At 57.1% G+C, this 23,905-nt stretch overlaps 1 long non-coding RNA gene across 1 annotated transcript; it reads right to left on the minus strand.

Annotated features, from left to right (window-relative positions):
• Nucleotides 1-7,584: 7,584 nt before the first annotated feature.
• On the minus strand, nucleotides 7,585-9,463 carry LOC142824951 (uncharacterized). Its single transcript, XR_012899502.1, has 3 exons — nucleotides 9,186-9,463; nucleotides 8,029-8,885; nucleotides 7,585-7,728 (listed from the first exon to the last, which is right to left on the minus strand). It is a non-coding gene; the product is annotated as an uncharacterized LOC142824951 (long non-coding RNA).
• Between the last annotated feature and the right edge of the window lie 14,442 nt (nucleotides 9,464-23,905).

The raw sequence follows: 23,905 nt of genomic DNA on the forward strand, positions 1-23,905 counted from the left end.
AGGCAGCTCAAGTCCATCTCGGACGATTTCTTCTCCGCCCACGGCCACGCACTGATTCCTCTGCAAGGGTGGCCGAAAAAGCCCAGCGTTAGCTCTCACTCACTAAGGTCTGTGGCTGTGGGAATACTATCCTTTAGCCCTTTCCCCCCGTCTCGCCTATGTATCGGGTCCTCTACAAGAACACTGAGTCAGTCAGCCATGACGCATCACCGCTCTCCCTTGCGCGACTGGCGTACCTGCAGAATTCCCGTTGGCTCCTGAGCCCTTAACCCTTGGAGATGCTCACCTGGAATGCCTGCAAGTGTGCTGTACAAGGACACGGCAGAAGCAGAGCAAGGACAAAGACACAGACAGAAACAGACAGACAGAACGTATTGGCCAATACGAGAGAGCAACAAGAGAGAAACACATAAGAGGCAGTCAGAAACCTTACCACCTTGCGTCTTCCTCCTCGAGCCAAGCGTCTGCTGAGAAGGACACCGTGTTCCAGAGAAACCAGCACCCCTGACAAACGGGAGCCCTATTTCTCCCACTACCAAGGAAGCACCTCGGGAACCTCCGCTGGGACTCGCTGTCTAAGCAAACGTGACTTCCCTTCCTAGACCCGAGTGGGCCGTAAGCCAAGAGATTTCCAGACCCGACACTTATCTCCCGGTAAGCGATGGCTGCTCCGCTCCCAGCCGGACGGTTCTCGCCTCGCTTCGACCAAGCTCCCGAGCTCCCTGTTCTCGTTTCCGTTCCATCCCCAGACGGGAGGACACCGGGAGGGTTGACTTCTTATCGCTCGCTACCGAACACAGCAGAGGGGAAAAAACAAACAAACAACTTAGCGTTTCAGTCCGCAAGGACGCGGCATCGCTTCTCCTCCCACCATCGCACCGCAGCCTCCCACCGTCGGCCACCCCCTCCCGCTGCCACTACAGGAACGGGGAGTGAAAGGAGGCTTTGAATCTCTATCCACGCTCTCTTGAACCGCCTACTGCCCCTTCACCAATCCCCAAGCCACCAGGCTCCGTGCCCCAGCAGAAAGCTCTCTGCCTCAGAAGAAACATACTGCCAGGACGCTTGAAGATTTCAAAGCACGCACCTCTTACTCACACAGAGCCATGGGAAGGCCGACCGCTGATGATCCTTCCCGTGTTCCGAGAATCACGTCCAGGCAGCTCAAGTCCATCTCGGACGATTTCTTCTCCGCCCACGGCCACGCACTGATTCCTCTGCAAGGGTGGCCGAAAAAGCCCAGCGTTAGCTCTCACTCACTAAGGTCTGTGGCTGTGGGAATACTATCCTTTAGCCCTTTCCCCCCGTCTCGCCTATGTATCGGGCCCTCTACAAGAACACTGAGTCAGTCAGCCATGACGCACCACCGCTCTCCCTTGCGCGACTGGCGTACCTGCAGAATTCCCGTTGGCTCCTGAGCCCTTAACCCTTGGAGATGCTCACCTGGAATGCCTGCAAGTGTGCTGTACAAGGACACGGCAGAAGCAGAGCAAGGACAAAGACACAGACAGAAACAGACAGACAGAACGTATTGGCCAATACGAGAGAGCAACAGGAGAGAAACACATAAGAGGCAGTCAGAAACCTTACCACCTTGCGTCTTCCTCCTCGAGCCAAGCGTCTGCTGAGAAGGACACCGTGTTCCAGAGAAACCAGCACCCCTGACAAACGGGAGCCCTATTTCTCCCACTACCAAGGAAGCACCTCGGGAACCTCCGCTGGGACTCGCTGTCTAAGCAAACGTGACTTCCCTTCCTAGACCCGAGTGGGCCGTAAGCCAAGAGATTTCCAGACCCGACACTTATCTCCCGGTAAGCGATGGCTGCTCCGCTCCCAGCCGGACGGTTCTCGCCTCGCTTCGACCAAGCTCCCGAGCTCCCTGTTCTCGTTTCCGTTCCATCCCCAGACGGGAGGACACCGGGAGGGTTGACTTCTTATCGCTCGCTACCGAACACAGCAGAGGGGAAAAAACAAACAAACAACTTAGCGTTTCAGTCCGCAAGGACGCGGCATCGCTTCTCCTCCCACCATCGCACCGCAGCCTCCCACCGTCGGCCACCCCCTCCCGCTGCCACTACAGGAACGGGGAGTGAAAGGAGGCTTTGAATCTCTATCCACGCTCTCTTGAACCGCCTACTGCACCTTCACCAATCCCCAAGCCACCAGGCTCCGTGCCCCAGCAGAAAGCTCTCTGCCTCAGAAGAAACATACTGCCAGGACGCTTGAAGATTTCAAAGCACGCACCTCTTACTCACACAGAGCCATGGGAAGGCCGAACGCTGAGGACCCTTCCCGTGTTCCGAGAATCACGTCCAGGCAGCTCAAGTCCATCTCGGACGATTTCTTCTCCGCCCACGGCCACGCACTGATTCCTCTGCAAGGGTGGCCGAAAAAGCCCAGCGTTAGCTCTCACTCACTAAGGTCTGTGGCTGTGGGAATACTATCCTTTAGCCCTTTCCCCCCGTCTCGCCTATGTATCGGGTCCTCTACAAGAACACTGAGTCAGTCAGCCATGACGCATCACCGCTCTCCCTTGCGCGACTGGCGTACCTGCAGAATTCCCGTTGGCTCCTGAGCCCTTAACCCTTGGAGATGCTCACCTGGAATGCCTGCAAGTGTGCTGTACAAGGACACGGCAGAAGCAGAGCAAGGACAAAGACACAGACAGAAACAGACAGACAGAACGTATTGGCCAATACGAGAGAGCAACAAGAGAGAAACACATAAGAGGCAGTCAGAAACCTTACCACCTTGCGTCTTCCTCCTCGAGCCAAGCGTCTGCTGAGAAGGACACCGTGTTCCAGAGAAACCAGCACCCCTGACAAACGGGAGCCCTATTTCTCCCACTACCAAGGAAGCACCTCGGGAACCTCCGCTGGGACTCGCTGTCTAAGCAAACGTGACTTCCCTTCCTAGACCCGAGTGGGCCGTAAGCCAAGAGATTTCCAGACCCGACACTTATCTCCCGGTAAGCGATGGCTGCTCCGCTCCCAGCCGGACGGTTCTCGCCTCGCTTCGACCAAGCTCCCGAGCTCCCTGTTCTCGTTTCCGTTCCATCCCCAGACGGGAGGACACCGGGAGGGTTGACTTCTTATCGCTCGCTACCGAACACAGCAGAGGGGAAAAAACAAACAAACAACTTAGCGTTTCAGTCCGCAAGGACGCGGCATCGCTTCTCCTCCCACCATCGCACCGCAGCCTCCCACCGTCGGCCACCCCCTCCCGCTGCCACTACAGGAACGGGGAGTGAAAGGAGGCTTTGAATCTCTATCCACGCTCTCTTGAACCGCCTACTGCCCCTTCACCAATCCCCAAGCCACCAGGCTCCGTGCCCCAGCAGAAAGCTCTCTGCCTCAGAAGAAACATACTGCCAGGACGCTTGAAGATTTCAAAGCACGCACCTCTTACTCACACAGAGCCATGGGAAGGCCGACCGCTGATGATCCTTCCCGTGTTCCGAGAATCACGTCCAGGCAGCTCAAGTCCATCTCGGACGATTTCTTCTCCGCCCACGGCCACGCACTGATTCCTCTGCAAGGGTGGCCGAAAAAGCCCAGCGTTAGCTCTCACTCACTAAGGTCTGTGGCTGTGGGAATACTATCCTTTAGCCCTTTCCCCCCGTCTCGCCTATGTATCGGGCCCTCTACAAGAACACTGAGTCAGTCAGCCATGACGCACCACCGCTCTCCCTTGCGCGACTGGCGTACCTGCAGAATTCCCGTTGGCTCCTGAGCCCTTAACCCTTGGAGATGCTCACCTGGAATGCCTGCAAGTGTGCTGTACAAGGACACGGCAGAAGCAGAGCAAGGACAAAGACACAGACAGAAACAGACAGACAGAACGTATTGGCCAATACGAGAGAGCAACAAGAGAGAAACACATAAGAGGCAGTCAGAAACCTTACCACCTTGCGTCTTCCTCCTCGAGCCAAGCGTCTGCTGAGAAGGACACCGTGTTCCAGAGAAACCAGCACCCCTGACAAACGGGAGCCCTGTTTCTCCCACTACCAAGGAAGCACCTTGGGAACCTCCGCTCGGACTCGCTGTCTAAGCAAACGTGACTTCCCTTCCTAGACCCGAGTGGGCCGTAAGCCAAGAGATTTCCAGACCCGACACTTATCTCCCGGTAAGCGATGGCTGCTCCGCTCCCAGCCGGACGGTTCTCGCCTCGCTTCGACCAAGCTCCCGAGCTCCCTGTTCTCGTTTCCGTTCCATCCCCAGACGGGAGGACACCGGGAGGGTTGACTTCTTATCGCTCGCTACCGAACACAGCAGAGGGGAAAAAACAAACAAACAACTTAGCGTTTCAGTCCGCAAGGACGCGGCATCGCTTCTCCTCCCACCATCGCACCGCAGCCTCCCACCGTCGGCCACCCCCTCCCGCTGCCACTACAGGAACGGGGAGTGAAAGGAGGCTTTGAATCTCTATCCACGCTCTCTTGAACCGCCTACTGCACCTTCACCAATCCCCAAGCCACCAGGCTCCGTGCCCCAGCAGAAAGCTCTCTGCCTCAGAAGAAACATACTGCCAGGACGCTTGAAGATTTCAAAGCACGCACCTCTTACTCACACAGAGCCATGGGAAGGCCGAACGCTGAGGACCCTTCCCGTGTTCCGAGAATCACGTCCAGGCAGCTCAAGTCCATCTCGGACGATTTCTTCTCCGCCCACGGCCACGCACTGATTCCTCTGCAAGGGTGGCCGAAAAAGCCCAGCGTTAGCTCTCACTCACTAAGGTCTGTGGCTGTGGGAATACTATCCTTTAGCCCTTTCCCCCCGTCTCGCCTATGTATCGGGTCCTCTACAAGAACACTGAGTCAGTCAGCCATGACGCATCACCGCTCTCCCTTGCGCGACTGGCGTACCTGCAGAATTCCCGTTGGCTCCTGAGCCCTTAACCCTTGGAGATGCTCACCTGGAATGCCTGCAAGTGTGCTGTACAAGGACACGGCAGAAGCAGAGCAAGGACAAAGACACAGACAGAAACAGACAGACAGAACGTATTGGCCAATACGAGAGAGCAACAAGAGAGAAACACATAAGAGGCAGTCAGAAACCTTACCACCTTGCGTCTTCCTCCTCGAGCCAAGCGTCTGCTGAGAAGGACACCGTGTTCCAGAGAAACCAGCACCCCTGACAAACGGGAGCCCTGTTTCTCCCACTACCAAGGAAGCACCTCGGGAACCTCCGCTGGGACTCGCTGTCTAAGCAAACGTGACTTCCCTTCCTAGACCCGAGTGGGCCGTAAGCCAAGAGATTTCCAGACCCGACACTTATCTCCCGGTAAGCGATGGCTGCTCCGCTCCCAGCCGGACGGTTCTCGCCTCGCTTCGACCAAGCTCCCGAGCTCCCTGTTCTCGTTTCCGTTCCATCCCCAGACGGGAGGACACCGGGAGGGTTGACTTCTCATCGCTCGCTACCGAACACAGCAGAGGGGAAAAAACAAACAAACAACTTAGCGTTTCAGTCCGCAAGGACGCGGCATCGCTTCTCCTCCCACCATCGCACCGCAGCCTCCCACCGTCGGCCACCCCCTCCCGCTGCCACTACAGGAACGGGGAGTGAAAGGAGGCTTTGAATCTCTATCCACGCTCTCTTGAACCGCCTACTGCCCCTTCACCAATCCCCAAGCCACCAGGCTCCGTGCCCCAGCAGAAAGCTCTCTGCCTCAGAAGAAACATACTGCCAGGACGCTTGAAGATTTCAAAGCACGCACCTCTTACTCACACAGAGCCATGGGAAGGCCGACCGCTGATGATCCTTCCCGTGTTCCGAGAATCACGTCCAGGCAGCTCAAGTCCATCTCGGACGATTTCTTCTCCGCCCACGGCCACGCACTGATTCCTCTGCAAGGGTGGCCGAAAAAGCCCAGCGTTAGCTCTCACTCACTAAGGTCTGTGGCTGTGGGAATACTATCCTTTAGCCCTTTCCCCCCGTCTCGCCTATGTATCGGGCCCTCTACAAGAACACTGAGTCAGTCAGCCATGACGCACCACCGCTCTCCCTTGCGCGACTGGCGTACCTGCAGAATTCCCGTTGGCTCCTGAGCCCTTAACCCTTGGAGATGCTCACCTGGAATGCCTGCAAGTGTGCTGTACAAGGACACGGCAGAAGCAGAGCAAGGACAAAGACACAGACAGAAACAGACAGACAGAACGTATTGGCCAATACGAGAGAGCAACAAGAGAGAAACACATAAGAGGCAGTCAGAAACCTTACCACCTTGCGTCTTCCTCCTCGAGCCAAGCGTCTGCTGAGAAGGACACCGTGTTCCAGAGAAACCAGCACCCCTGACAAACGGGAGCCCTGTTTCTCCCACTACCAAGGAAGCACCTCGGGAACCTCCGCTCGGACTCGCTGTCTAAGCAAACGTGACTTCCCTTCCTAGACCCGAGTGGCCGTAAGCCAAGAGATTTCCAGACCCGACACTTATCTCCCGGTAAGCGATGGCTGCTCCGCTCCCAGCCGGACGGTTCTCGCCTCGCTTCGACCAAGCTCCCGAGCTCCCTGTTCTCGTTTCCGTTCCATCCCCAGACGGGAGGACACCGGGAGGGTTGACTTCTTATCGCTCGCTACCGAACACAGCAGAGGGGAAAAAACAAACAAACAACTTAGCGTTTCAGTCCGCAAGGACGCGGCATCGCTTCTCCTCCCACCATCGCACCGCAGCCTCCCACCGTCGGCCACCCCCTCCCGCTGCCACTACAGGAACGGGGAGTGAAAGGAGGCTTTGAATCTCTATCCACGCTCTCTTGAACCGCCTACTGCCCCTTCACCAATCCCCAAGCCACCAGGCTCCGTGCCCCAGCAGAAAGCTCTCTGCCTCAGAAGAAACATACTGCCAGGACGCTTGAAGATTTCAAAGCACGCACCTCTTACTCACACAGAGCCATGGGAAGGCCGAACGCTGAGGACCCTTCCCGTGTTCCGAGAATCACGTCCAGGCAGCTCAAGTCCATCTCGGACGATTTCTTCTCCGCCCACGGCCACGCACTGATTCCTCTGCAAGGGTGGCCGAAAAAGCCCAGCGTTAGCTCTCACTCACTAAGGTCTGTGGCTGTGGGAATTCTATCCTTTAGCCCTTTCTCCCCCTCTCGCCTATGTATCGGGTCCTCTACAAGAACACTGAGTCAGTCAGCCATGACGCATCACCGCTCTCCCTTGCGCGACTGGCGTACCTGCAGAATTCCCGTTGGCTCCTGAGCCCTTAACCCTTGGAGATGCTCACCTGGAATGCCTGCAAGTGTGCTGTACAAGGACACGGCAGAAGCAGAGCAAGGACAAAGACACAGACAGAAACAGACAGACAGAACGTATTGGCCAATACGAGAGAGCAACAAGAGAGAAACACATAAGAGGCAGTCAGAAACCTTACCACCTTGCGTCTTCCTCCTCGAGCCAAGCTTCTGCTGAGAAGGACACCGTGTTCCAGAGAAACCAGCACCCCTGACAAACGGGAGCCCTGTTTCTCCCACTACCAAGGAAGCACCTCGGGAACCTCCGCTGGGACTCGCTGTCTAAGCAAACGTGACTTCCCTTCCTAGACCCGAGTGGGCCGTAAGCCAAGAGATTTCCAGACCTGACACTTATCTCCCGGTAAGCGATGGCTGCTCCGCTCCCAGCCGGACGGTTCTCGCCTCGCTTCGACCAAGCTCCCGAGCTCCCTGTTCTCGTTTCCGTTCCATCCCCAGACGGGAGGACACCGGGAGGGTTGACTTCTTATCGCTCGCTACCGAACACAGCAGAGGGGAAAAAACAAACAAACAACTTAGCGTTTCAGTCCGCAAGGACGCGGCATCGCTTCTCCTCCCACCATCGCACCGCAGTCTCCCACCATCGGCCACCACCTCCCGCTGCCACTACAGGAACGAGGAGTGAAAGGAGGCTTTGAATCTCTATTCACGCTCTCTTGAACCGCCTACCGCCCCTTCACCAATCCCCAAGCCACCAGGCTCCGTGCCCCAGCAGAAAGCTCTCTGCCTCAGAAGAAACATACTGCCAGGACGCTTGAAGATTTCAAAGCACGCACCTCTTACTCACACAGAGCCATGGGAAGGCCGACCGCTGATGATCCTTCCCGTGTTCCGAGAATCACGTCCAGGCAGCTCAAGTCCATCTCGGACGATTTCTTCTCCGCCCACAGCCACGCACTGATTCCTCTGCAAGGGTGGCCGAAAAAGCCCAGCGTGAGCTCTCACTCACTAAGGTCTGTGGCTGTGGGAATACTATCCTTTAGCCCTTTCCCCCCGTCTCGCCTATGTATCGGGCCCTCTACAAGAACACTGAGTCAGTCAGCCATGACGCACCACCGCTCTCCCTTGCGCGACTGGCGTACCTGCAGAATTCCCGTTGGCTCCTGAGCCCTTAACCCTTGAAGATGCTCACCTGGAATGCCTGCAAGTGTGCTGTACAAGGACACGGCAGAAGCAGAGCAAGGACAAAGACACAGACAGAAACAGACAGACAGAACGTATTGGCCAATACGAGAGAGCAACAAGAGAGAAACACATAAGAGGCAGTCAGAAACCTTACCACCTTGCGTCTTCCTCCTCGAGCCAAGCGTCTGCTGAGAAGGACACCGTGTTCCAGAGAAACCAGCACCCCTGACAAACGGGAGCCCTGTTTCTCCCACTACCAAGGAAGCACCTCGGGAACCTCCGCTCGGACTCGCTGTCTAAGCAAACGTGACTTCCTTTCCTAGACCCGAGTGGGCCGTAAGCCAAGAGATTTCCAGACCCGACACTTATCTCCCGGTAAGCGATGGCCGCTCTGCTCCCAGCCGGACGGTTCTCGCCTCGCTTCGACCAAGCTCCCGAGCTCGCTGTTCTCGTTTCCGTTCCATCCCCAGACGGGAGGACACCGGGAGGGTTGACTTCTTATCGCTCGCTACCGAACACAGCAGAGGGGAAAAAACAAACAAACAACTTAGCGTTTCAGTCCGCAAGGACGCGGCATCGCTTCTCCTCCCACCATCGCACCGCAGCCTCCCACCGTCGGCCACCACCTCCCGCTGCCACTACAGGAACGGGGAGTGAAAGGAGGCTTTGAATCTCTATCCACGCTCTCTTGAACCGCCTACTGCCCCTTCACCAATCCCTAACCCACCAGGCTCCGTGCCCCAGCAGAAAGCTCTCTGCCTCAGAAGAAACATACTGCCAGGACGCTTGAAGATTTCAAAGCACGCACCTCTTACTCACACAGAGCCATGGGAAGGCCGAACGCTGAGCACCCTTCCCGTGTTCCGAGAATCACGTCCAGGCAGCTCAAGTCCATCTCGCACGATTTCTTCTCCGCCCACGGCCACGCACTGATTCCTCTGCAAGGGTGGCCAAAAAAGCCCAGCGTTAGCTCTCACTCACTAAGGTCTGTGGCTGTGGGAATTCTATCCTTTAGCCCTTTCTCCCCCTCTCGCCTATGTATCGGGTCCTCTACAAGAACACTGAGTCAGTCAGCCATGACGCACCACCGCTCTCCCTTGCGCGACTGGCGTACCTGCAGAATTCCCGTTGGCTCCTGAGCCCTTAACCCTTGAAGATGCTCACCTGGAATGCCTGCAAGTGTGCTGTACAAGGACACGGCAGAAGCAGAGCAAGGACAAAGACACAGACAGAAACAGACAGACAGAACGTATTGGCCAATACGAGAGAGCAACAAGAGAGAAACACATAAGAGGCAGTCAGAAACCTTACCACCTTGCGTCTTCCTCCTCGAGCCAAGCGTCTGCTGAGAAGGACACCGTGTTCCAGAGAAACCAGCACCCCTGACAAACGGGAGCCCTGTTTCTCCCACTACCAAGGAAGCACCTCGGGAACCTCCGCTCGGACTCGCTGTCTAAGCAAACGTGACTTCCTTTCCTAGACCCGAGTGGGCCGTAAGCCAAGAGATTTCCAGACCCGACACTTATCTCCCGGTAAGCGATGGCCGCTCTGCTCCCAGCCGGACGGTTCTCGCCTCGCTTCGACCAAGCTCCCGAGCTCGCTGTTCTCGTTTCCGTTCCATCCCCAGACGGGAGGACACCGGGAGGGTTGACTTCTTATCGCTCGCTACCGAACACAGCAGAGGGGAAAAAACAAACAAACAACTTAGCGTTTCAGTCCGCAAGGACGCGGCATCGCTTCTCCTCCCACCATCGCACCGCAGCCTCCCACCGTCGGCCACCACCTCCCGCTGCCACTACAGGAACGGGGAGTGAAAGGAGGCTTTGAATCTCTATCCACGCTCTCTTGAACCGCCTACTGCCCCTTCACCAATCCCTAACCCACCAGGCTCCGTGCCCCAGCAGAAAGCTCTCTGCCTCAGAAGAAACATACTGCCAGGACGCTTGAAGATTTCAAAGCACGCACCTCTTACTCACACAGAGCCATGGGAAGGCCGAACGCTGAGCACCCTTCCCGTGTTCCGAGAATCACGTCCAGGCAGCTCAAGTCCATCTCGCACGATTTCTTCTCCGCCCACGGCCACGCACTGATTCCTCTGCAAGGGTGGCCAAAAAAGCCCAGCGTTAGCTCTCACTCACTAAGGTCTGTGGCTGTGGGAATTCTATCCTTTAGCCCTTTCTCCCCCTCTCGCCTATGTATCGGGTCCTCTACAAGAACACTGAGTCAGTCAGCCATGACGCACCACCGCTCTCCCTTGCGCGACTGGCGTACCTGCAGAATTCCCGTTGGCTCCTGAGCCCTTAACCCTTGAAGATGCTCACCTGGAATGCCTGCAAGTGTGCTGTACAAGGACACGGCAGAAGCAGAGCAAGGACAAAGACACAGACAGAAACAGACAGACAGAACGTATTGGCCAATACGAGAGAGCAACAAGAGAGAAACACATAAGAGGCAGTCAGAAACCTTACCACCTTGCGTCTTCCTCCTCGAGCCAAGCGTCTGCTGAGAAGGACACCGTGTTCCAGAGAAACCAGCACCCCTGACAAACAGAAGCCCTGTTTCTCCCATTACCAAGGAAGCACCTCGGGAACCTCCGCTCGGACTCGCTGTCTAAGCAAACGTGACTTCCCTTCCTAGACCCGAGTGGGCCGTAAGCCAAGAGATTTCCAGACCCGACACTTATCTCCCGGTAAGCGATGGCTGCTCTGCTCCCAGCCGGACGGTTCTCGCCTCGCTTCGACCAAGCTCCCGAGCTCGCTGTTCTCGTTTCCGTTCCATCCCCAGACGGGAGGACACCGGGAGGGTTGACTTCTTATCGCTCGCTACCGAACACAGCAGAGGGGAAAAAACAAACAAACAACTTAGCGTTTCAGTCCGCAAGGACGCGGCATCGCTTCTCCTCCCACCATCGCACCGCAGCCTCCCACCGTCGGCCACCACCTCCCGCTGCCACTACAGGAACGGGGAGTGAAAGGAGGCTTTGAATCTCTATCCACGCTCTCTTGAACCGCCTACTGCCCCTTCACCAATCCCTAACCCACCAGGCTCCGTGCCCCAGCAGAAAGCTCTCTGCCTCAGAAGAAACATACTGCCAGGACGCTTGAAGATTTCAAAGCACGCACCTCTTACTCACACAGAGCCATGGGAAGGCCGAACGCTGAGCACCCTTCCCGTGTTCCGAGAATCACGTCCAGGCAGCTCAAGTCCATCTCGCACGATTTCTTCTCCGCCCACGGCCACGCACTGATTCCTCTGCAAGGGTGGCCAAAAAAGCCCAGCGTTAGCTCTCACTCACTAAGGTCTGTGGCTGTGGGAATTCTATCCTTTAGCCCTTTCTCCCCCTCTCGCCTATGTATCGGGTCCTCTACAAGAACACTGAGTCAGTCAGCCATGACGCACCACCGCTCTCCCTTGCGCGACTGGCGTACCTGCAGAATTCCCGTTGGCTCCTGAGCCCTTAACCCTTGAAGATGCTCACCTGGAATGCCTGCAAGTGTGCTGTACAAGGACACGGCAGAAGCAGAGCAAGGACAAAAACACAGACAGAAACAGACAGACAGAACGTATTGGCCAATACGAGAGAGCAACAAGAGAGAAACACATAAGAGGCAGTCAGAAACCTTACCACCTTGCGTCTTCCTCCTCGAGCCAAGCGTCTGCTGAGAAGGACACCGTGTTCCAGAGAAACCAGCACCCCTGACAAACAGAAGCCCTGTTTCTCCCATTACCAAGGAAGCACCTCGGGAACCTCCGCTGGGACTCGCTGTCTAAGCAAACGTGACTTCCCTTCCTAGACCCGAGTGGGCCGTAAGCCAAGAGATTTCCAGACCCGACACTTATCTCCCGGTAAGCGATGGCTGCTCCGCTCCCAGCCGGACGGTTCTCGCCTCGCTTCGACCAAGCTCCCGAGCTCCCTGTTCTCGTTTCCGTTCCATCCCCAGACGGGAGGACACCGGGAGGGTTGACTTCTTATCGCTCGCTACCGAACACAGCAGAGGGGAAAAAACAAACAAACAACTTAGCGTTTCAGTCCGCAAGGACGCGGCATCGCTTCTCCTCCCACCATCTCACCGCAGCCTCCCACCGTCGGCCACCCCCTCCCGCTGCCACTACAGGAACGGGGAGTGAAAGGAGGCTTTGAATCTCTATCCACGCTCTCTTGAACCGCCTACTGCCCCTTCACCAATCCCTAAGCCACCAGGCTCCGTGCCCCAGCAGAAAGCTCTCTGCCTCAGAAGAAACATACTGCCAGGACGCTTGAAGATTTCAAAGCACGCACCTCTTACTCACACAGAGCCATGGGAAGGCCGAACGCTGAGGACCCTTCCCGTGTTCCGAGAATCACGTCCAGGCAGCTCAAGTCCATCTCGGACGCTATCTTCTCAGCCCACGGCCACGCACCGATTCCTCTGCAAGGGTGGCCGAAAGAGCCCAGCGTTAGCTCTCACTCGCTAAGGTCTGTGGCTGCGGGAATTCTAGCCTTTAGCCCCATGGTCACCAACCAATAGATCACGATCTACCGGTAGAGGTTGAGGCTCTAAGAGTAGCTCTTCAGCCCTCTCTGAACTGCGTGCGTGCGCAGTACATTTACATTAGATTTCCTCATTTGAGGAGCAGCTACTCACCGAGCAACAACACAGGTGTGTAGCTGCAAGGAATGGTGGGAGCTGGGAGTTCTGGAGGGTTGAAACACCCAAGCCAGCTGACTGTGGCTTTCAGCAGAAAGACGCTGCCCCGCGCTCCAGCTGATCGGCGGCTTCTCCTCTGCGCCTGCCCACGTGGAGCTTGGTGCACCCTGGCTGAGCGCCATGACCAGCTCTCCGGGCAGCCGCTTCTCTTCACTCCAGCCTGGCTGCCCTGCGGTCAGTCCGGAGGGAGCGCGGGTCGGAGGCTTCCCTCCGTGGCTTGTGTAGGGAACTCCCTGCCCCCAACCTTGTTTTCTCTCCTCTGCCCCAAACCTGTCCCCCGCCCTCCTGGCCCCGTTCCCTCTCCCTTGCCCCCCCACCCCGCTATATAACCCTTCCCCAATCTGCAGAAACTTGTCCTACGGCACCCTGCCCCCCCTGCAGGAACCGGTTCCCTCTGGCACCCTGCCTCCTACTGCAGAAACCTGTCCCCCTGCCTTCCCCACTACAGAAACCAGTCTCCCCCCCCCCCCCCCAGCACCCTGTCCCCTGCTGCAGAAACCTGTCCTGGCACCCTGCCCCCTCTCCCCTGTCCCCACTGGCACCCTGTTCCCTGTCCCAGAACCCACTAGCACCCCTCCCCAGTATTGTGTCCCCTGCTCCCAAAGGACTTTTCTATGCGTCAGTGACCCCTGACTCGGCAGGTTCCCTGCCATTCTCATAAATAAAGACAATGCAGAAACTTTTTGTGCTTAACATAGTATTTTATTTAAAAATGGAGCTTGGCCAACAAACCCCCAATTGGGGCCTAGCCCCCATCTGGCCACAACCACTCCTGCACTCCTCCTTCCCCAGACCCTAGATCTGAGCCTATCAAACACTGGAACCCTCTGCCCTGAGCCCTTCACATACCCCAACCCAAATTCCTGCATTCTCACATCCACAAGCCTGTGACTTGCTTAGTATCCCAACACCGCCCAGCCTGGAGCCCCCTCCCCGAGCCAGTGTCCCCTTCTCCACCTCCTCCTCCATCCAGATTTCCTCCCAGAGCTTGCACCTCTCACCCCTTCCCACACCCAAATCCCTCATTCCCACCGCAGAGACTACACATCCTGTCTCAACCCAGCGGGGATCCGGCTAGACTGCAGGAGTTTTTCAGGATTCTGGAGATATCTCAGAAAAACTCTTCTGCATCCAGGGTTGCGTTTGTTCTTCCGCTTTTTTAGTGGAAGAGCAATCAGGCTCTTTCGGTCACCCCTATATTCCTCTTTCCCCAAGGAATAAGGTGGCTTCCAAAAGAAGGGTTTTTTCTTCTGACATTTGGTCCAGTCTAGACAGGCCAAATGTTGGAAAAACCTCATTCTACAGAAGAATTGTTTTTTTTTTTAAAGAAAAGTAGCAGTATAAGGATTGGGGACAGCAAGTGATGGAGAGGAGGAGAATAGAGAGAGCGGGGCTTCAAGGAAGGGGCAGGGCAGTAAATCTTGGCTTGGTCTGTCATTTAAAAGTGATCTTGGGTGTAAAAAGGTTGGAGACCACTGCTTTGGACCCCCCCCCCACCCGCCCCTCTGTATCGGGTCCATTACAACAATACTGAGGCAGTCTGCCATGACACACCACTGGTCTCCCGTTGCTCTCCCTTGCGCGACTGGCGTACCTGCAGAATTCCCTTTAGCTCCTGGGCCCTTAACCCGTAGAGATGCTCACCTGGAATGCCTGTACGTGTCCTGTACAAGGACACGGCAGAAGCAGACCAAGGACAAAGACACAGAAAGAAACAGACAGAACGTATTGGCCAATACGAGAGAGCAACAAGAGAGAAACACATGAGAGGCAGTTTGGGTGGGAGGGGAGGGGTTGAATACACTTGGTGGTCAGGGAAGGGGGTGCAGAATGGACTGGGGGGTGGGGAAAGGGGTGCAGAATGGACTGGGGGTGGGGAAAGGGGTGCAGATTGGGCAGGGGGTGCAGAATGGACTGGGGGGTGGGGAAATGGGTGCAGATTGGGCAGGGGGTGCAGAATGGACTGGGGGGTGGGGAAAGGGGTGCAGATTGGGCAGGGGGTGCAGAATGGACTCGGGGTGGGGAAGGGGGTGCAGGTTGGGCTGGGAGTGTGGAATGCACTGAGGTGGGAGAAGGGGGTGCAGGTCGGGCGGGGGGGGGGGGGGCCGTGCAGAGGGCTCGGGCCGACGTGAGCAGGTCCTGAGTAGTGCTGCGGGGAGGTCCTGAGATGCAGGTGGGGGCGGGGAGAAGCTGGAACACGCTGAGCGGGGCTATGCCGGGGGCGGGGCTATGATAGGGGCACGGCGGACTGCGACATGCCCCGGGAGGCTGCACTATGAGAACTACAAGTCCCAGGATGCGTCGCTGACACTTGGAGTGACACGAGCGCGGGACCAACCGCGTCGCTCCCTGGTCAATGGCCGCGTTGTGATGTCACTTCCGCTGCACCCGCCCAACCGAACAGCGCCGGGCCTGCCCTGGCCCTGCAATGGCCGATGGGAACTGCGGACTCGGGCACTCAGTTTCCCACAAACCACTGCGGCTACTTTCCCTACTCCCCCTCATCCCGCCGTGCCCCATTGCTGGGCGGGGCTCCTGCCTCAGAGACGGCAGCGTCCGCCGCTGATGCCCCGCCCCCACGCGGGAGAGGAGACCCCGCGGCAACCCCTCCCCCCCCAAACTCCTCCCCCGCCCCATGCAATCTGCTCCCACCCACCAAACTCCTCTCCGCCCCGTGCAGTCAGATCCCCCCCAAACCCCTCCCCGCCCCGTGCAGTCTGCTCCCCCCCACCAAACTCCTCTCCGCCCCGTGCAGTCTGCTCCCCCCCACCAAACTCCTCTCCGCCCCATGCAGTCTGAACCCCCCCACCACAAAACTCCTCCCCGCCCCGTGCAGTCTGCTCCCCCCCACCAAACTCCTCTCCGCCCCGTGCAGTCTGCTCCCCTCTCCCGACCAAGCTCCTCCCCGCCCCGTGCAGTCTGCTCCCCCCCCACCAAACTCCTCTGCGCCCCGTGCAGTCTGCTCCCCCCCCCCACCAAACTCCTCTCCGCCCCGTGCAGTCTGCTCCCCCCACCAAACTCCTCTTCGCCCCGTGCAGTCTGAACCCCCCCCACCACAAAACTCCTCTCCGCCCCGTGCAGTCTGCTCCCCTCTCCCGACCAAGCTCCTCCCCGCCCCGTGCAGTCTGCTCCCCCCCCACCAAACTCCTCTGCGCCCCGTGCAGTCTGCTCCCCCCCACCAAACTCCTCTCCGCCCCGTGCAGTCTGCTCCCCCCACCAAACTCCTCTCCGCCCCGTGCAGTCTGAACCCCCCTCACCAAACTCCTCTCCGCCCCGTGCAGTCTGCTCTCGCACCCCCTCGTCCCCCGGGACACACACCCCTCCCCCAGCCCTCTCCCCCACCTTCCTTCGCGCCTCCTCCTCCCCCGGGCCAGACACCAACAAGGGGCGGGCTGGGTGCGGGGAGCTTCGCACTCGGACCCAGGATTCGCTCGCGCGCTCCTCGGACCTTCCTGTCATGGCGGCGCCGGCCGCCCAGTCAGACAACGCCCCCCTGCGACAGCCTATTGGCCGAACCAGACGCAGGATCCCCTTTGCTGACAGCCCATTGGGCGACACTATCCTCAGCCAAGGCTGTCTTCCGAAAGCCGATTGGCTGGCACACAGCCAGGAAACACCCCTAAGTCACAGACAATTCCAGGACAGAGCAGTCCATTAAGATCCACCCCGGACAGCCTATTGGTCGAGAGCAGTGGCAGGTCATTCCCCCTAGTCACACCGCATTCGCAGACAGAGCTGTCCGTTAAGATGCAGCAGGGTCAGCCTATTGGGTGCCTCTGATTCAGAACACGCCCCTTAGTCACAGCCCATTCGCGGACAGAAGAGTCTGTTATAATCCACCCCGGACAACCTATTCGCCGCCGCAAGCCCCAGAATACGCCTTTAGTCACCGCCCATTGGCGCACGGAGCAGTCCGTTAAGATTCACCTCGGACAGCCTCAGATTGGGCGCCACAGATTCCGAACACGACCTTTACTCTCAGCCCATTCGCGGACAGAACAGTCTATTATGATCAGTCTGGGACAGTCTCTTGGCCAGCCTTAGTGTAGGGATAACATAGTCAAGTATTAAAAATGATTCCCCCAAGTGGAAGTGACTCCCCAGAATTTGTTCCCCACAACTAAAAGTCTAAGTAGAAGAAGTTTAAGTAGAAGAAGCATAGAAGTGTTTAGATTTATTCTTGTGAAAGTGTTTAGATTTAGTGTTATCAAGCTTGATAAGTGTTTAGATTTATTATTATTATTTGTTAGGATTGTTTAATTATAAATCTAAACATTTTTGCCCCTCTAGAATATAATTTGTTAGGAATGTAATATTAGGTCATGTAACTTCAAACTGTTAAAAATATACTACTATGTAGCCAGAAACAGCTCCCCTCTCTGTGCGCCAGGGCACGCTCAAATTTACTGTTACACAATTGACAACAGTTCTCTTCAAAGCATTGTGAAGCACGTAACCCTAATCGCAAAGTGAAGCATTGTAACTATAACAGTAACTAACTCAGCACTCAGAGAGAGAATGTTTTAAGAAATGCCACCCAGAAACTTTTGTAACTTTTTGTAACTACAACTCTTGTATTGTTATGCAAAATACTGTATGGGAAACAAGAGAGAGGCGCCAGACTCCCTCCCAGCAGCACGACCTGAGAGTGGCCCCAAATACCCCTCCCCCCCAGCAGCGAGACCCGAGAGCGGCGCTAGAGACACCCCCAAGCTGCACGACCCGAGAGCGGCGCAAGAATCCCTCCCTGCAGCGAGACCCGAGAGCGGCGTGACTGAAGAGACCTCTCACTCACTAAGGTCTGTGGCTGTGGGAATTCTATCCTTTAGCCCTTCCCCCCCCCCCCCCCGCCTCTGTATAGGGCCCTCTACAAGAACACTGAGTCAGTCAGCCATGACGCACCACCGCTCTCCCTTGCGCGACTGGCGTACCTGCAGAATTCCCGTTGGCTCCTGAGCCCTTAACCCTTGGAGATGCTCATCTGGAATGCCTGCAAGTGTGCTGTACAAAGACACCGCAAAAGCAGAGCAAGGACAAAGACACAGACAGAAACAGACAGACAGAACGTATTGGCCAATACGAGAGAGCAACAAGAGAGAAACACATGAGTGGCAGCCAGAAACCTTACCACCTTGCGTCTTCCTCCTCGAGCTAAGCATCTGCTGAGAAGGACACCGTGTTCCAAAGAAACCAGCACCCCTGACAAACGGGAGCCCTGTTTCTCCCACTACCTAGGAAGCACCTCGGAAACCTCCGCTCGGACTCGCTCTCTAAGCAAACGTGACTTCCCTTCCTAGACCCGAGTGGGCCGTAAGGTGAGAGATTTCCAGACCCGACACTTATCTCCGTGTCAGCGATGGCTGCTCCGCTGCCAGACGGACGGTTCCCGCTTCCATCAAGCTCCCGAGCTGGCTGTTCTCGTTTCCGTTCCATCCCCAGAAGGGAGGACACCGGGAGGGTTGACTTCTTATCGCTCGCTACCGAACACAGCAGAGGGGAAAAAACAAACAAACAACTTAGCGTTTCAGTCCGCAAGGACGCGGCATCGCTTCTCCTCCCACCATCGCACCACCTCCCGTTGCCAGTACAGGAACGGGGAGTGAAAGGAGGCCTTGAATATCTATCCACGCTCTGTTGAACCGCCTACTGGCCCTTCACCAGTCCCTAAGCCACCAGGCTCCGTGCCCCAGCAGGAAGCTCTCTGCCTCAGAAGAAACCTACTGCCAGGACGCTTGAAGATTTGAAAGGACGCATCTCTTACTCACACAGAGCCATGGCAAGGCCGAACCCTGAGGACCCTTCACGGGTCCCGAGAATCACGTCCAGGCAGCTCAAGTCCATCTCGGATGGTTTCTTCTCCGCCCACAGCCCCGCACTGATTCCTCTGCAAGGACGGCAGAAAAACCCCCGCGTGAGCTCTCACTCACTGAGGTCTATGGCTGTGGGTATTCTATCCTTTAGCCCCATGGTCACCAACCAATAGATCACTATCTACCGGTAGAGGTTGAGGCTCTAAGAGTAGCTCTTCAGCCCTCTCTGAACTGCGTGCGTGCGCAGTACATTTACATTAGATTTCCTCATTTGAGGAGCAGCTACTCACCGAGCAACAACACAGGTGTGTAGCTGCAAGGAATGGTGGGAGCTGGGAGGTCTGGAGGGTTGAAACACCCCAGCCAGCTGACTGTGGCTTTCAGCAGAAAGACGCTGCCCCGCGCTCCAGCTGATCGGCGGCTTCTCCTTTGCGCCTGCCCACGTGGAGCTTGGTGCACCCTGGCTGAGCGCCATGACCAGCTCTCCGGGCAGCCGCTTCTCTTCACTCCAGCCTGGCTGCCCTGCGGTCAGTCCGGAGGGAGCGCGGGTCGGAGGCTTCCCTCCGTGGCTTGTGTAGGGAACTCCCTGCCCCCAACCTTGTTTCCTCTCCTCTGCCCCAAACCTGTCCCCCGCCCTCCTGGCCCCGTTCCCTCTCCCTTGCCCCCCCACCCCGCTATATAACCCTTCCCCAATCTGCAGAAACTTGTCCTACGGCACCCTGCCCCCCCTGCAGGAACCGGTTCCCTCTGGCACCCTGCCTCCTACTGCAGAAACCTGTCCCCCTGCCTTCCCCACTACAGAAACCTGTCCCCCCCCCCCCCCCCCCAGCACCCTGTCCCCTGCTGCAGAAACCTGTCCTGGCACCCTGCCCCCTCTCCCCTGTCCCCACTGGCACCCTGTTCCCTGTCCCAGAACCCACTAGCACCCCTCCCCAGTATTGTGTCCCCTGCTCCCAAAGGACTTTTCTATGCGTCAGTGACCCCTGACTCAAGGCAGGTTCCCTGCCATTCTCATAAATAAAGACAATGCAGAAACTTTTTGTGCTTAACATAGTATTTTATTTAAAAATGGAGCTTGGCCAACAAACCCCCAATTGGGGCCTAGCCCCCATCTGGCCACAACCACTCCTGCACTCCTCCTTCCCCAGACCCTAGATCTGAGCCTATCAAACACTGGAACCCCCTGCCCTGAGCCCTTCACATACCCCAACCCAAATTCCTGCATTCTCACATCCACAAGCCTGTGACTTGCTTAGTATCCCAACACCGCCCAGCCTGGAGCCCCCTCCCCGAGCCAGTGTCCCCTTCTCCACCTCCTCCTCCATCCAGATTTCCTCCCAGAGCTTGCACCTCTCACCCCTTCCCACACCCAAATCCCTCATTCCCACCGCAGAGACTACACATCCTGTCTCAACCCAGCGGGGATCCGGCTAGACTGCAGGAGTTTTTCAGGATTCTGGAGATATCTCAGAAAAACTCTTCTGCATCCAGGGTTGCGTTTGTTCTTCCGCTTTTTTAGTGGAAGAGCAATCAGGCTCTTTCGGTCACCCCTATATTCCTCTTTCCCCAAGGAATAAGGTGGCTTCCAAAAGAAGGGTTTTTTCTTCTGACATTTGGTCCAGTCTAGACAGGCCAAATGTTGGAAAAACCTCATTCTACAGAAGAATTTTTTTTTTTTTTTAAAGAAAAGTAGCAGTATAAGGATTGGGGACAGCAAGTGATGGAGAGGAGGAGAATAGAGAGAGCGGGGCTTCAAGGAAGGGGCAGGGCAGTAAATCTTGGCTTGGTCTGTCATTTAAAAGTGATCTTGGGTGTAAAAAGGTTGGAGACCACTGCTTTAGACCCCCCCCACCCGCCCCTCTGTATCGGGTCCATTACAACAATACTGAGTCAGTCTGCCATGACGCACCACTGGTCTCCCGTTGCTCTCCCTTGCGCGACTGGCGTACCTGCAGAATTCCCCCTTAGCTCCTGGGCCCTTAACCCGTAGAGATGCTCACCTGGAATGCCTGTACGTGTCCTGTACAAGGACACGGCAGAAGCAGACCAAGGACAAAGACACAGAAAGAAACAGACAGAACGTATTGGCCAATACGAGAGAGCAAAAAGAGAGAAACACATGAGAGGCAGTTTGGGTGGGAGGGGAGGTGTTGAATACACTTGGTGGTCAGGGAAGGGGATGCAGAATGGACTGGGGGGTGGGGAAAAGGGTGCAGAATGGACAGGGGGTGGGGAAAGGGGTGCAGATTGGGCAGGGGGTGCAGAATGGACTGGGGGGTGGGGAAGGGAGTGCAGGTTGGGCAGAGGGTGTAGAATGGACAGGGGGTGGGGAAAGGGGTGCAGATTGGGCAGGGGGTGCAGAATGGACTGGGGGGTGGGGAAGGGAGTGCAGGTTGGGCAGGGGGTGTAGAATGGACCGGGGGGTGGGGAAAGGGGTGCAGATTGGGCAGGGGGTGCAGAATGGACTCGGGGTGGGGAAGGGGGTGCAGGTTGGGCTGGGAGTGTGGAATGCACTCGGGCCGACGTGAGCAGGTCCTGAGTAGTGCTGCGGGGACGTCCTGAGATGCAGGTGGGGGCGGGGAGAAGCTGGAACACGCTGGGCGGGGCTATGCCGTGGGCGGGGCTATGATAGGGGTTAGGGCGGACTGCGACATGCCCCGGGAGGCCGCACTTTGAGAACTACAAGTCCCAGGATGCGTCGCTGACTTTTGGAGTGACACGAGCGCGGGACCAACCGCGTCGCTCCCTGGTCAATGGCTGCGTTGTGATGTCACTTCCGCTGCACCCGCCCAACCGAACAGCGCTGGGCCTGCCCTGGCCCTGCAATGGCCGATGGGAGCTGCGGACTGGGGCACTCAGTTTCCCACAAACAGCTGCGGCTACTTTCCCTACTCCCCCTCATCCCGCCGCGCCCCATTGCTGGGCGGGGCTCCTGCCTCAGAGACGGCAGCGTCCGCCGCTGATGCCCCGCCCCCACTCGGGAGAGGAGACCCCGCGGCAACCCCTCCCCCAAAACTCCTCCCCGCCCCATGCAATCTGCTCCCCCCCCCACCAAACTCCTCTCCGCCCCGTGCAGTCAGATCCCCCCCAAACTCCTCCCCGCCCCGTGCAGTCTGCTCCCCCCCACCAAACTCCTCTCCGCCCCGTGCAGTCTGCTCCCCCCCACCAAACTCCTCTTCGCCCCATGCAGTCTGAACCCCCCCACCACAAAACTCCTCTTCGCCCCGTGCAGTCTGAACCCCCCCCACCACAAAACTCCTCTCCGCCCCGTGCAGTCTGCTCCCCTCCCCCGACCAAGCTCCTCCCCGCCCCGTGCAGTCTGCTCCCCCCCACCAAACTCCTCTTCGCCCCGTGCAGTCTGAACCCCCCCCACCACAAAACTCCTCTCCGCCCCGTGCAGTCTGCTCCCCTCCCCCGACCAAGCTCCTCCCCGCCCCGTGCAGTCTGCTCCCCCCCCACCAAACTCCTCTCCGCCCCGTGCAGTCTGTTCCCCCCCACCAAACTCCTCTCTGCCCCGTGCAGTCTGCCCCCCCCCACGAAACTCCTCTTCGCCCCATGCAGTCTGAACCCCCCCCACCACAAAACTCCTCTTCGCCCCGTGCAGTCTGAACCCCCCCCACCACAAATCTCCTCTCCGCCCCGTGCAGTCTGCTCCCCTCTCCCGACCAAGCTCCTCCCCGCCCCGTGCAGTCTGCTCCCCCCCACCAAACTCCTCTCCGCCCCGTGCAGTCTGCTCCCCCCCACCAAACTCCTCTCCGCCCCGTGCAGTCTGCTCCCCCCACCAAACTCCTCTCCGCCCCGTGCAGTCTGAACCCCCCCTCACCAAACTCCTCTCCGCCCCGTGCAGTCTGCTCTCGCACCCCCTCGTCCCCCGGGACACACACCCCTCCCCCAGCCCTCTCCCCCACCTTCCTTCGCGCCTCCTCCTCCCCCGGGCCAGACACCAACAAGGGGCGGGCTGGGTGCGGGGAGCTTCGCACTCGGACCCAGGATTCGCTCGCGCGCTCCTCGGACCTTCCTGTCATGGCGGCGCCGGCCGCCCAGTCAGACAACGCCCCCCTGCGACAGCCTATTGGCCGAACCAGACGCAGGATCCCCTTTGCTGACAGCCCATTGGGCGACACTATCCTCAGCCAAGGCTGTCTTCCGAAAGCCGATTGGCTGGCACACAGCCAGGAAACACCCCTAAGTCACAGACAATTCCAGGACAGAGCAGTCCATTAAGATCCACCCCGGACAGCCTATTGGTCGAGAGCAGTGGCAGGTCATTCCCCCTAGTCACACCGCATTCGCAGACAGAGCTGTCCGTTAAGATGCAGCAGGGTCAGCCTATTGGGTGCCTCTGATTCAGAACACGCCCCTTAGTCACAGCCCATTCGCGGACAGAAGAGTCTGTTATAATCCACCCCGGACAACCTATTGGCCGCCAGCAGCCCCAGAATACGCCTTTAGTCACCGCCCATTGGCGCACGGAGCAGTCCGTTAAGATTCACCTCGGACAGCCTCAGATTGGGCGCCACAGATTCCGAACACGACCTTTACTCTCAGCCCATTCGCGGACAGAACAGTCTGTTATGATCAGTCTGGGACAGTCTCTTGGCCCGCCTTAGTGTAGGGATAACATAGTCAAGTATGAAACATGATTCCCCCAAGTGGAAGTGACTCCCCAGAATTTGTTCCCCACAACTAAAAGTCTAAGTAGTAGAAGTTTAAGTAGAAAAAGCATAGAAGTGTTTAGATTTATTCTTGTGAAAGTGTTTAGATTTAGTGTTATCAAACTTGATAAGTGTTTAGATTTATTATTATTATTATTATTATTATTTGTTAGGATTGCTTAATTATAAATCTAAACATTTTTGCCCCTCTAGAATATAATTTGTTAGGAATGTAATATTAGGTCATGTAACTTCAAACTGTTAAAAATATACTACTATGTAGCCAGAAACAGCTCCCCTCTCTGTGCGCCAGGGCACGCTCAAACTTACTGTTACACAATTGACAACCGTTCTCTTCAAAGCATTGTGAAGCAC

This window comes from Pelodiscus sinensis, unplaced genomic scaffold (genome assembly GCF_049634645.1).
Source record: "Pelodiscus sinensis isolate JC-2024 unplaced genomic scaffold, ASM4963464v1 ctg228, whole genome shotgun sequence".
NCBI classification, from domain to species: domain Eukaryota; kingdom Metazoa; phylum Chordata; order Testudines; family Trionychidae; genus Pelodiscus; species Pelodiscus sinensis.